Source organism: Trichosurus vulpecula, chromosome 8 (genome assembly GCF_011100635.1).
Source record: "Trichosurus vulpecula isolate mTriVul1 chromosome 8, mTriVul1.pri, whole genome shotgun sequence".
Taxonomy (NCBI): domain Eukaryota; kingdom Metazoa; phylum Chordata; class Mammalia; order Diprotodontia; family Phalangeridae; genus Trichosurus; species Trichosurus vulpecula.
The window spans coordinates 80374647-80390149 of NC_050580.1; positions in this window are offsets into that span (position 1 = coordinate 80374647).

The following is a 15503-nucleotide window of genomic DNA, read 5'->3' on the forward strand; positions in this document are numbered from 1 at the left end:
GTATTCCTGAACTATTTCCACATCCCGAAATCTCGACCAATAGGAGCGATCTTGCCCTTAATTCTGGGGCTTTAATTGGTCATCTCCTGAAATCTACAGCTAGCTGGGCAAAACACAACAGAACAGAATAAAACAGCACAGCAAAGGGAGGGGAGAGAGGTTAGGAGAGCGAAGGGAGGGGTGGTGTTCATTCATTCAAGTCACACTAGCTTTCATGCTGGATTGAACAAACCAACTTTCCAAACAACCATTGGGATTTTCAGGTGGAGAAATCTTGATCTAGTTCATGGTGGTGGCGTAGAAGGAACTCTGGACTCTGATTCATATATCTCAGACCTTGAACAGACTTCAAAGGCTACTAAGTCATGGCATTCCTGGCAAGCATTCATCTATCTTTTGCTTGAGAACCTCTGATAATAAAGAGCCCACTACCCCAATCTACTCCCTTTTGGGGAGCTCTAATTTTTAGGAAGTGTTGGCTATCCTGCATAGTTTCATGTCACTTTTAAATCTGTTAGACATTTTATGTTTTCATCACAGTCGCTGAAAAAAAAATGTTGAACAGTGCAGGACTAAGGACAGATCCCTCTATTAGATACTTCCTTTCTAATTGACATCTTCCTATTAATGGAGTATGGTCATCCAAGCAGTTCTGAATCTACTTAACTATTGTATCACCTAGCCCAAATCTTTCCATCTTGTCCCCAAGGATAGCCTAAGGGATTTTGTTATATGTACATACACACACATATACATACATACATATGTATGTAGGTGAGATCTATCTATCTATCTATCTATCTATCTATCTATCTATCTATCTATCTATCTGTCAACAGTATTCCCCCATCATCCTGGTTTGTAACTGTGGAGTCATCTATTATTCTTTTTTTTTTAATTTAATTTTTTTCCCTACACTTAAACACCAAAAACCAAACAAGCATTTCCATATACAAAGTAGATCAGGAGAATATGATTGTACATAGTTACACAAATCTCGATTACATGCAGCTCGCTTTTTTAAGTACATAAAATATCTATTACTTTTAAAATTGTATTGTTTTGTCTTTGTGAACTTTCTTTTGCTATCTTCTGTGCATTTGCTGCTAAATGACTCATCTTTAGGGTAGAGCAATACTACAGACATAACTCAGATATTGCAAGTTCACTTCCAAATCACAACTCAGTAAACAGTGCAATAAAGTGAGTCACACCAATTTTTTTCTACCCAGTACATATAAAAGTTACGATTATACTATACTGTAGTCTATTAAGTGTAAAATGGTATTATGCCATATATATGTACCTTAATTTAAAAATACTTCATTGCTTAAAAAATGTTAACCATCATCTGAGCCTTCAGCAAGTCATGATCTTTTTGCTGGTGGAGGGTCTTGTCTGAATGTTGATGGTTGCTGACTGATCATGTTGGTGGTAGCTGAAAGTTGGTGTGGCTGTGGAAATTTTTTAAAATAAGAAAACAATGAAGTTTGCCACATTGATTAACTCTTCCTTTAATTAAAGAGTTCTCTCTAGCATGCAATACTATTTGATAGCACTTTACCCCACAATAAGACCTCTTTCAAAATTGGAGTAAATCCTCTCAAACCCTGCCTCTGCTTTATCAACTAAGTTTATATAATACTCTTCAATATTGTTGTGACTCAGGGAAAAGGGAGGCCCAAAGAAAAGGAGAGCAAGACAAAGGAATGGCCAGTCAGTGGAGCAGTCAGAACACACACAATACTTATTGACTAAGTTCCCTGTCTTATATGGGAATGGTTAGTGGTGTTCTAAAACAATTACAATAGTAATATCAAAGATCATTGACCACAGATTACCATAACAGATATAATAATAAAAAGTTTGAAGTGTTGTGAGAATTACCAAAATGTGACACAGAATTGTGGTGTGAGCACACGCTGTTGGAAGAATGGTACCAATAGACTTGTTCAATGCAGGGTTGCCACATACCTTCAATTTGCAAAACCAACAACATCTTCGAAGTGCAAAGTGCAATAAAACAAGGTTTGCCTGTACAACCTTATCTCCTCAATTCCTTCCCTTACCTTACTAAAAGAATGAATCCTTGCAACTTATAGCATAGTAAAGCAAAATGAATTCACACATTGGCCATGTCCAAAAATGTGTCTCATTCTGGACCCTGAGGCTATTAAATCTCCATCAGAAGGAAGGTGCATCATTGATCCTTTGGACTTGTGGTTGTTCATGTAATGGATCAGAGTTCTTAGTCTTTCAAAATTTCTTTTCTTTACAATGTTGTTGTTACTGTACAAATTTTTTACTTTATAAAGTGCTTTTGTACTTTGGAGAGAGTAGTTTCAATTGCATGATGAGTTTGGATATCAGATTGAAAAGGATTAAGCGTGAATGAAAAGAGCAAGGAGAAACAGTAAGTGCTATCAGCTCACTTCCCTGGATCCTCTGAAATTTCCATTTCTTACAAAACAAAAATATTACATTATATTCATAGACAATGATTTGTTCAGCCCTTCCTCTTGATGGGTACTTCCTTTGTTTCCAGTAATTTGACAAAACAAAAAGAATTGCTATAAATATATTTGTCCATATAAATACTCTTCACCATTTGATCTCTTAGGGATATTGGCCTGGTAGTCAAAGGGCATGTATAATTTGATAACTTTTTGTTGTATAGTTCCAAATTGCTTTCCAGAATGGAAAGGACCATTTGACAGTTCTCCCAACAGTGTGTTATGTGCTTGCTTTCCAATAATCTTTCCAAAAGTTATTATTTTTTTTGTCTACTTTGCCAGTTTGGTGGGCATCAAACATAATCTTAGAGTTGTTTTAATTTCAATTTCTCTATTAGTGATTTGCAACATTTTCTCATATGGCTGTTGGTAATTTCTATTTCTTCATTTGACAACTGGCTATCAGTATCTTATCCAAATCTATTGAAAAATGGCTTTTAGACTTAAAAATTTGAAATAATTCTTTATATAGCTTGAAAATTAGACTCCTATCAGAGAAACTTGCTAGAAAAAAAATTTTTCCTTTCTAATTCTAACTTCAATGGCTTTGTTTAAATTTTATATAATCATTGTTAATTATGATCCTATCTATCCTTTTTTTGGTCATGGATTCTTCCTGTCTGTGATTATGAAAGGTGTTTCTTTCTTCCTCTAATATGTTCATGATGTGTCCTTTTTATATAAAGGTCATGTATCCATTGGGAGCTGATCCTGGTATATGGTTTGAGATGTTGGTTTAAACTTAATTTCTTTCAGAATAGTTTCTAACTTTGATATTCATGTAGCAACTCCATCACAAAGAGAAATAAATCCTACCCCTACACTTGTACTAGAGCTAGCTAATATAGACTCCTGAAAGCCAATTTTTAAATTCCATGAATTAGGGCTTGATGTATTGTTTTTTTGTTTGTCTAGACTTAATAAAGTGATAGAAAAATGTTGATCTTACATATAGTTATACCTTCCACATTGTGGGAATCAGGATAGCAACACTCCTGTGATCTGGAAATCACAATGGCACTCTGAGATTGCCTCTTCTTTTTTGAAATGATCATTCAATATTTCTTTAAATTTTTTTTTTCTGGGAATCAAAATCAAGCTCATTGGCCTTTTATTTGTAGACCATTCTTTTCCCTTTTATGGAAACTGGAACTTGGGCCCTCTTCCAGTCCATCAGCACCTCTATAATTTTTTCAAGATCACATTTGGAAGTTCCTTTAGTACCTGAAGACGTAGTTCATTTGGGCCTGGTGATTTGAATTATCAAGGGTTCAACTAGAACATCTCTTACTACCTTGACTGCTTATTTTGGATATCAGTTCCCTGGTGGTCATTTTTCTTGTGCCATTTTAAGCACACACATCATTTTCTTTGTCAGAGAAGACAGAAGCAAAATAAAATGATCTATCACATGCAGCCTTCATGTAAAGACCTCTTGTAAGAGGTAGGCCAATACACTGTTATACAATTGACTTTTTTGGGGGCTCATTTTACTTTGAATAATATTGCTAACTTTTAATTTCTATACATTTTTTTCTAATTGTGTTTTTAAAGGCCAAGCAGAATAATTCCAATCTAACATTTAAATGATAACTCTATTGAGTGATACTACTATTCAGCCAAAGAGATGAAAGTAAGAGGTGAAGGACCCACGAGTACAGAAAATATTTATATCACCTCTTTTGTGATGGCAAAAAACTGGAAACTAAATGGGTAATCATCATTTTGGAATGACTGAACAAATTATGGTATATGAATGGGATTCTATTTAATATAAAAAAATGAAAAAAGAAAGTTTCAGAGAAACTTGGGAACCTTTGTATAACTGATACAGAGTGAAGCAAGCAGAACCAGGTAAATAATTCATAAGTTAATAATTTGGTAAACACAAGATCCTTTGAAAGACTGCAGAACTCTGATCAACATAATAACTAACTACAATTTCAAAAGATATTTGATGAAGGGTAATAGCCACTTAGTGACCAAGAGGTAACTCAGGTCCAGAATGCGTGTGCACATGCATATCTACATGTATATATATGTGTGTATGTCTCATTCATCACCCTGAGTCAGTTATATATGTTACACACATGCATATATTATACACATATACATGCATGCAAGTCTCCATTTAAAATTATATTATGACCCTGTATGTATAATATGCATATATATATACACAGACACAGCCTGGCCAATGCAAGAATTTGTTTTTATGACTATGTGTATTTGTTACAATGGTTTTCTCTTTTTTTCTAGTAAAGTTAGAGAGGTAGGAGGGTGATAAAATGAATTTTCATTAATTAAAAAAAAGTTGTTACATTAAAAAATACATCCAATTGAGAAGTGAGAGAGAACCACCTTGACACCCTGAGGAAAGGTAGCTTCAAGGTATGTGACCTCTTCAGAGTAAAAGAGAAGTGAAGTGACTACCTCAGCACTGAACCTCAGAGCCTAGTGGAGAGCTGCTTTTGAGAACTCCACAAGGGAATAGAACAAGCCTTTGCAATAATACAGAGCTCTATTTAACTTGGGACAGCTAATTGGCACAGTGGATAGCATGCCAGGCATGGAGTCAAGAAGATGCATCTTCCTGAGTTTAAATCTAGCCTTAGATACTTACTAGCTGTGTGAACCTGGGCAAGTCACTTAACTCTGTTTGCCTCAGTTTCCTAATCTGTCAAATGAGCTGGAGAAGGAAATGGCAAACAACTCCAGTATCTTTGCCAAGAAAACCCCAAATGGGGTCACCAAGAGTTGGACATGACTGAAACAATTGAACAACAATGAAAATTAAGGAATGGAAGGACACAAAAAGGGGAGAGAGAAGGAAGAAGATAGAGGAGACCAATCAAGTCAAAGGCTAACCACGAAGGGGAAATACCTCCTTTAGTCTCTCAGGAAGAAGAAAATCTGTAGGAGAATGGGTAGGGAGGCAAGGGAGAGATTGAAAAAGGGGGAAATCTTGTATCAATGGTGGAAGGGGATGTCACTGATGAATGTTCATATGGGGCAAGAGAGATATTTTATAGAGAGAGATAGGAACCTTACAAAGGGTGTGATCTTCAGGGATTTGGTACTTAAAGTGATTACTCATCCTGCCTCAGGAAAAAGGGAGTTGGCTCCTGGGGCCAACTGATACTCAGAAGCATGGTAGGGCATGCTCCTAGAGAGGAGATTTTGAGGCAAATGGGGGAGGAGGAATGACCAAGGTGAAGGCAAAGTTAAATAAGAAACAGCAAAATCAGGAAAATGTGAAAATTTCTACCATGGGGCAATAGTCTCTCAGCTGCAGGAATTGGTATATCTAATAGGGAGTCACAACAGAAATTGGAGACCAAGGGGCAGCAACTAAAAGTCAATAACACAGAAACTGTGTAAGAGAAGGAATCCAAAATAGGTACCTTAGAGGATTTAATTCCATGAGGAATACAGAAACTAAGGAAGAACTAAATAAGTATGAGCCAGGAAATTTGTATAAAAATCCATAATAAGAAAGATAAATAATAAGGATGATGAGACAAAGAAATCTTTGTTGTTTAGAAAAAAGTGCACAAAATGAAAATTTAAAAGCTAATGTACAAAATGAGGTAAAAGAGAAGAGAGGAAAGAGGATTCTACTTGCCTACTTAACAGAGAGGGAAAAAGGGGAGAAGAATCAAATAGGTAAAAGCAGGAAGAAAAAGAACAAATAAGCAAAACTCCAAAACCAGGGGGAAGAATTATAAATAGGAAGGGGCAGAGCTTCAGGGTAAAGGGATAGTAGGAATGGGGTTGCCTTAAATAAATTGTTAACTGAAGAGATATAGTATTGCAATTATACAGGAAGTGAAGGGGGAAATCCTGATTTGAAAAGAAAATTAGAGAAAAATGGAGGAAAATATAAACTGAATTTTCATAACATTAAATGTTGATGGTTGTAACCACTCAGAGGCCAATGATTTTGAGACTAATAAAGAAGTATTAGTTTTATTTCATATCTCTTCCTGCATTGCTTCCCAATAAATGTGTTAGATGATCCTTAGACACTTTAAATCCACACTAAATTTTTTCATTCTTAGAAATATAAATTTTTGAAGCCATCCTTTTGCAGAATAACCCTGTTTCAGGGCAGCTAGGTGGTGCAGTGAGTGGAGCACGAGCCCTGGAGTCAGGAGGACCTGAGTTCAAATCTGGCCTCAGACACTTGACAAACTTACTAGCTGTGTGACCTTGGGCAAATCACTTCATCCCAATTGCCCTGTCTTCCCCCCTCCAAAAAACAAAAACATACATGTTTCATACATGTTAAAATGTTGAACAGTGTATCTACCTTCCTTGATTGTTTTCTTCAAAACATCATCATCATAATAATATTTTTGTAGAACCTACTATAGACCAAGCACTGTGCTAAGAGCTCTACAAATATTTTCTCCTTAATCTCACAACAAATCTAAAAGGTAGATGTTATTACTATCCCCATTGTATAGTTGAGAAAATGGAGACAAACTGATTTTTCCAAGGTCACATAGGTAGGAAGTGTCTGAGACCAAATTTGAACTCAGATCTATCCACGGTGCCCCCTAGATGCCTAGATTAGCATGAGGTTATTAAGTTTCCATGTGCTCATCTGCACTGGACTCTTCTCTGGTAATGTAAACTTTATGCAGTTGGTCTCTGCTTTTCTCTGTCTCCCTCTACCTTTGGATCTCTTGCTGTGTCTGTCTCTCTGTCTCTCCTCTGACTTTCTCTGTCTTTGTATTTCTGTCTTTTACTGTCTCTATCTCTGTCTCACTCTGTTTCTGGGTCTCTTGCTCTCTATCCATGAATGGCATCTACCTATCTACCTGTATCCATCTATATATCCATCCACACACATATATATGTACGTACATATCCTAATAACTAGAACTAGCACAAGCTGAGTGATATATGCACCTGTGTGACTGTTCAGAGAAAAGAAAAGAGGAAACCCACCCTTCCCATTGGACAAAGGACTGCATCTTGTATCACAAACAGGTCCAATGTGGATTTACAGTGAGCACGTGTAACTCACAATTAGGAGCTCATGGAACCAACCAATTCCCACAGCAGCAAATGAACTTGATGGGGTAGCATCATTTTCATCAACACTTCTTCCTCTCCTGCAGAGCTCTTAGGGATGTGTAGACTTCTAGTGCAGGATATATTATTTACATTGACAGAGGTAGTCACTAGATTGGGTCCTTTTTGCTTTTCAATTTTTCTTGGCTTTAAGCCTGGTCTTAGTTGAGGGAGGGCAGGAGGAAACATGAACAAGATATTTCAATAAATGACTGTGATAAAAACAAAAGGCATCAATGAAAAAATGTTGAGTGAAACGTGTGAACTTCCCCCATCATGACCATTGCTCAAAGGTACTGGATTTTGTGTCAGACTCCTGGTTTATCCTACTCTAGAGTCAAGCCGCTCAGGCCCAGGGTGTAGATACAGAATCAAATAGCCTTTTACTACTATCTCCTTTATCTTCCTGGAGACTGTGATAAGACGTTTCTTTTTTAATGCAATCCATGGTCCAAAGAGACTTTGAGCTTTATAAAACATATGCCTCTGCTCAGTAATTAGAGTAGGCAGTGAAATATATTGTGAGCAACTGAAGTCTCAGCACCTTGTTGGATAATTGCTGGTGGATAATTATACATAAGTATAAGAGACAGACTGCCCACAAGAAGTTCATAGTTTAGTTAGAGACACAAGATGAAAAAGACTACCACACTTGAAACAAGAATTAACCAATTCAAAACAGCTGTGTAATCCAGTGTTAAATTGCATAGTGAAAGAAGGAAGTCATGGGGATGTGACATGGGAATTGTATCTGTAGAAATGGTCAGGATTTCATTAGGTGGAGATGACGAGGGGAGAGGAACTATTACAGGCACAGGGAAAAACAAAAGAGAAGAAAATAAATTTGGGGACTGTGATAAACAGCAAGTCATCTAGTTTAGCAAAACTCAAAGGTTATAGTGGGAGATTTACCTTACAGATGGGCCAAAATAATGGAGGGCTTTGAGTATTAGGCAAGGGAATAAGTCCAATGTTTTCATGACCTATGGAGGAGAAACAAAATGGCAGCTAGAGCCAGAGGAGGCTCTTCACATGCACTAGGTGCAGAGCAGGTAGTTTGTCTATCCCAGTGGCAAGTAGGGTGACATGAATATCTTCTGGGTCAATGAGAAGCTTCAAGGTAAAATTCTGTAAGATGATAGTAAAGAACAGAAATATTTCCATCTAGGTCAGGCCCTTGTCAACACATATCCATTTTCCCAAGGCCCAAATGTAAGATTTGAAGTTCTTAGACACAGAGGTTTTCTAGGGCATAGTTCCTGATCTGTGGATTCCCCAACCACCACCCAGTGGCATTAGGTAGAAGACACTGAGCATTCTTCTTCTCTCAAGTTCAGGGCTTCATGCCCCATACATCTCCCCTAAGAAAGCAGGTCCTAATGGCTAGAAACTTAGCCTTTTGGTTGACTCTCTGAGCAAATAGTCAAAAGATTTAAGTTCTCTGAAGTGCCAGCTCCTGCTGTGTTGCAAGAGAGGCTTACTCTAGTTCTTGCCTTTCAAATCAGTCTTCTTGACCTAGAGTAAGGTCTGGAATTACAAACTCACAAGAAAGGAATCACAGCCCCAGGAAACAAACAACTAGAGCAAACCCTCAAAGACCAAGGATACGGGTAATCTTAGTGCCTGAAGTAGTGGGAGATGACAGGGCAATGAAGATTAGCTCCACTTTGGCACCTTCAGTCATACTTCTGGGTGACAATCATGGCTCTATAGCCTACTCCCTGCTAGTACCATCCAGTTACTGGCCTGAAACCACCCAATCGGGGAACCTCAGCCCTAATTGGGTGGGGCACCGCCATGGAGGTCACAGGGTAGAAACTGGCGGCTAACTTGACAACCTCCACCTCTGACATCCAACACCTGAGTGCCTCTTCTCTTGTCCTACGAGCAATAGGCTTATATAATCACAAAATAATTGGATGTGGAAGGACAGACACACCATGATAGTGAATTGTGCACTAATGAGGCCCCATAAAAATGTAAGTGACTGGTAATATCCAAACTCCTATGCCTCAGCGGGGCATCAAATATCTGTGATTTTTCAAACTCCAAGAAAGAATTAAATGATCTGTCTTTGATGGGACATGAGCGCTGGGCCTTTGATATAACATTACCCCTTATAATTAAGCCTGATAAGGTACAGGGATGTACCCTGATGGCATAATGACTCAGAAACTCACCCCTGAGACAGATGTAGGTCTTTGCTAATTTTATCTCTTAAAATAATTTTCATTCCTTTCAATGCCTTAGAAATGGATCTAGAGCCAGCTACGCCAGCCAGTTCTGTGAGCTCTACCATTTGGATTAACTGAAGCAGCTGATCAAAATTCCCCTGCTCTGTTACTTCAATGAGTGACTCATGGCCCACAGAGCATTCAAAGTATAAGGAGCTATCTCCAATCTACTACTACTTCAACTGTTTCCTTTGAAATATGACAGAAATGAAGCCCACAAAGATGAAGCGATTCAACAAAACACGTACAGGGAAGAAACAATGGGGTTGGAGCTTGAACTTAAATTATCTGAGCTATTAATCCATCTTTGACATATGAATTTAGATGAACTTATCCTGTATGTTGAAAAAAGGCATGAAATAGCCTCTTCTCTTCGAGTTTCTACTTTAATCCAGGAAGGGGTCTGCCGTCAAACCAGTGTAGGTTGGGAAACTCTCGGTTGTCATTTGGAAGAGAATTCAGTAATGGTAGTATGGTTGTGCTCTGAAATGAACACACAGAAAAAAACAGAATTATAACCTAAGAATACTTAAATGTTAAAGTTTGAAGGAACCCTCAAGATCATATATTCCAATCCTTGCCTTTCTTAAATAAAGTGAGGGCCAGACTTACCCCAAAACATGAAATGAGTGAATACACAACTTAAATGTAAAAAGTTACATTATTAAAAAATTAGAAGCATAGGGGGCAGCTAGGGTTGAAAAGAGCACTGGCCCTGGAGTCAGGAGGACCTAAGTTCAAATCCAGGCTCAGATACTTGACACTTACTAGTTGTGTGTGTGACCTTGGGCAAGTCACTTAACCCCAATTGCCTTGCCTTCTCCCCTCCAAAAAAATCAGAAAAACAAAAAAAATTAGAAGTGAATAGGAGAGATATTGCGCAAATACAATCAGGAAAATTAATAATTGGAGAAGCAACAAAATTGAAAACTTTCACACATAAATTATAAATTTTTGCTTTTGAAACAAATGCAGCTAGATTTAGAAGAAAAAATAGTTATTGGGAGGGAAATATTCATAACAAATATTCACTAAAGATCTGATATTAAGGATATCTAGAGAATATAAGTAAATTATGTATCTTCTAAAATATCCTCAACATTGTTGTCCCTTAGATCAGGGGACAATCCCTTAACTAAGGATCTTTTGTCTAGTTCCATGTTGCTAAGCACTAATGTTCTACACGTGGTACATGATTTTTACTCCTATTAGCCATCATACTTAATTATAGGTACAGTAGATTGATGTATTAATATGTAAATATTCAAATAGCATAATTATACCAGAAAGTCATCCATCTTATACAGGAAATAAGACTAGAATATTTCATTTTAAAAACCCACATTTTTTATAGTGAATCCTTGGCACTTGAGGTTATACAATAAATCCAAAGTAGAGAGCATATCCAGTTAGACCATTTCAATACAAAGGGCACCCCAATGAATCTGGGATGATTAGTCCAGGCATGTCAATGCAACTCATCCATGCTGGAAGTATAACCTGTGGGTGTGGAATCCAATGTGTTACAGAATTCACACACCCTTCACTCACTTTTTCTGGTTTTGCTCATTTACCCAAATCCAACCTCACCTTGGCAAATCTTGGAAGTTTTCCCAGAGGCAGAATGAGACACTTCCTACCATGTTGCTGCAACTCACTATCAAGGACCTAAAGATACTTCTGGAATGTGGAAGACTATATTCCTACTATTCACCACCATAGCTCCTGAGCCTCCACCAACGTGTTTCTCATTTATACTAAGCAGTCATAATGATGCTAATAACTCTTTTTTTATATGCAGTATTTTTAAAAATTAATGTAACTTAATCAGAATATAAACTACATTCATACTTATAAAAGAACACAAAAGAGGATACTGTATGAAATCTTGAATCTCATTTTATACTATTAAAATTATTTCATTCCAAAATTAAGAAATACCAAATAAAAGTCCAATTCCAGATATAGAGTGGACTGAAAATAGAATTGTACATGAAACTTCAGATCTTTATTATATATAGTTTCCATTTTATTTTTTCAATGTATAATTACTTCAAGTTGTAGCTTTCTATGTTGTTCTGCTAGTCTATACTTCTTTCTGGCCTTCATCGTGTCCTCTAGTTTTAACTTAAAAAAAAAAGAATGCCATCATGATTGTCTTTTCATTCTTTTTTATTGTTGACCTTTCCTTATTTCCTCTTGCCCTCCCCTCGCTGAACCCCAACTGTACAAAGAGAAAAAGGAAATTGAAGTTCTTGTAATAAAAATGTAAAGTCAAGGTAAACAAACTCTCACATTGGCATTGTCCAAAAATGTATTTTATCCTACAACTAATCAATCAACTGTCATGTGATGTCTCATCATGCTTCATCACCAATCCTTCAGAATCATGACAGAGAATTGCATTGGCCAAAATCCAGATTATTTTGATGATTACCACTTTGTAATACAATTTGAGATCTGGTACAACTAAGCTACCTTCTTTCAATTTTTTTCATTGATTCCCTTGATATCCTTGACCTTTCTGTTCTTCCAGATGAATTTTATTTTTTTTCTAACTCTATAAACTAATTTGCTGGTTGTTTGAATGGTATGGCACTGAATAAGTAAATTAATTTAGGCAGAATTGTCATTTTTATTTTACTGGTTGGGCCTTCACATGAGCCTTTAATATTTTCTAATTGTCTAGATCTGACTTAATTTGTGTAAAAAAAGTGTTTCATAATTGTGTTCACATAGTTCCTGGGTTTGTCTTGGCAGGTATACTCCCAAGTATTTTATATCGTCAGCAGTAATTTTAAATAGAATTTCTTTTTCTATCTCTTCTGCCTGTACTTTGTTGGTAATATATAGACATGCTAATGATTTATGTGGGTTTATTTTATATCCTGCAACTTTACCAATGTTATTAATTATTTCCACTAGTTTATTTTAGTTGATTCTCTAGGATTCATTAAGTACACCATCATACCGTTTGCAAAGAGTGATCGTTTTGTTTACTCATTCACTATTCTAATTGCTTCAATTTCTTTTTTCTTCTCTTATTGTTATTATAGATAGCATTTCTAGCACAATATTGAATAATAGTGATGATAATGGGCATCCTTACTTCGCCCTAGATCTTGTTGGGAAAGCTTCTAGCTTATTCCCATTATAGATGATGCTTGCTGATGGTTTTAGATAGATATTACTTCTCATTTTAAGGAAAACTCCACTTATTCCTATGCTCTCAAGTGTTTTTAAGAATGTGTTGTATTTTGTCAAAAGTTTTTTCTCATCTATTGAGATAATCATATGATTTTTATTGTTTTTGTTATTGATATGGACAATTATGCTAATAGCCTTCCTAATATTGAACTAGCTTTGCATTCCTGGCATAAATCCCATGAGGTTATAGTGTATGATCTTTTTGATATATTGCTGTAATCTTGCTAGTATTTTATTGACAATTTTTGTATCAATTTTCATTAGGGAAATAGTCCAGAATTGTCTTCCTCTGCTTTTGCTGTTCCTGGTTTGGGTATATGCACCATATTTATATCATAAAAGGAATTTGGTAGGACTCCTTCTGTGTTTATTTTTCCAAACAGGTTATGTAGTATTAGGACAGCTAGATGGCACAGTGGATAGAGCATCGGGCTTGGAATCAAGAAGACTCATCTTTATGAGTTTAAATCCAGCCTCAGACATTTACTAGCTGTGTGACCCTGGGCAAGTCACTTAATCTTGTTTGCCTCAATTTCTCGCCTATAAAAATGAGCTGGAGAAGGAAATGGCAAACTGCTCCACTATCCTTGCCAAGAAAACCCTAAAATGGGGTCACAAAGAGTTGGACCCAACTGAAAAATGACTGAACAGCCACATATATAGTATTGGGATCAATTGTTCTTTAAATGTTTGGTAGAATTCACTTGTGAATCCATCTGGGTCCTCCAGATTATTTTCTTAGAGAGCTCATTTATGGCTTTTAAAATTTATTTTTCTAAGATAGGTTTATTCAAGTATTCCATTTCCTCTTCTGTTAATCTGGGCAATTTATAGTTTTGTAAATATTCCTCCAGTTCATTTAGCTAGTTAGACTTCTTGTCATATAATTAGGCAAACTAGCTCTCGATAATTGCTTTAATTTCATCTTCATTGGTGACAAATTCACTTTTTTCATTTTTGATATTGGTAATTTGGTGTTTTTTAATCAAATTAACCAATAGTTTATCTCTTTTATTGGTGTCTTCCCCCCAAAAAAACCCAGCTCCTAATTTTATTTATTGGTGCAATGGTTTCCTTACTTTCAATTTTATTAATCTCTACTTTGGCTTTCAGAATTTCTAATTTGGTGTTCTTTTTCTGGTATTTTTAGTTGCATGACCCATAGAAATTTTTCCCAATTTCCCATATGGCTTTGGCTATATCCCAGAAATCCTGGCATGTTGTCTTATTGTTGTCATTGTCTTTAATGAAATTTATTGTTTCCTTTATTTGTTTATTGACCCACTCATTCTTTAGGATTAGACTATTTAGCTTCCAAATAATTTTTAATCTGTTTCTATAGTTCTTTATTGCATATAATTTTTATTGCATTAGGATCTCTAAAGTATGCATTTAATATTTCTGCTTTTCTGAACTTGGTTGTGAGGTTTTTATGACCTAATGCATGGTCAAATTTTGTGTAAGTTCCATGAACCACCAAGAAAAGTTACACTTTTTATTCCCATTCAATTTTCTCCTGAAGTCTATCATAGCTAACTTTTCTCAAATTCTGTTCTCTCCTGAACTTTTTTCTGGTTTATTTTTTTCTGTTAGATTTATCTAGTTCTGAGAGGGGAGAGTTGAGGTCTCCCCACCCCAATATATTTTTACTATTTCCTCCTATAACTCATTTAACTTTTACTTTAAGAATTCAAATGGTATACCATTTGGTACATATATGTTTAATATTGATGTTGCTTCATTGCCTGTGGTGTCTTTTTAGCAAAATGTAACTTCCCCGATTATGACTTTTAATTAGATATATTTTTGCTTTTGCTTTGTCTGAGATTATGAGTGCTACCCCTGCTTTTTTTTAACTTCAGATAAAGCATCACAGATTTTATTCCAGCCCCTTATCTTTATTCTGTGTGTGTCTCTGTTTCCAATGTTTTTCTTGTAAGCAAAATATTATAAGATTGTGTTTTTTAATCCATTCTGCTAACTGCTTCCATTTTATGGGTAAGTTCCTCCCATTCACATTCACAGTTATGATTACAAGCTGTGTATTTCCCTCCATCCCATTCCCCCCATTTAAAATTCTTTCTTTCCCCTTGCACCCTGTCCCTCCACAAAAGTGTTTTGCTTCTGACCACTGCCTCCTCCAATTTGCCCTCCCTTCTGTCAGCTCCCTCCCTTCTCTTACTACCCTCCTCTCCTACTTCCCTGGAGTGTAAGATAGATTTCTATACCTAACTGACTGTGTATGTAATTATCTCTGAGAAAATTTCAATAAGAGTAAAGTTCAAGCATTACCTACCCCCGATCTTCCTCTCTGCTATAAAATGTCTTCCTTTTATGCCTCTTTTATGGGAGCAATTTACCCTATTCTACCTCTCTCTTTCCCTTTATCCCAATGCATTTCTATTCATCGCCCCTCAATTTTATTTTTTGAAATCATCTCATAATAGTCAACTTATACCCATGATCT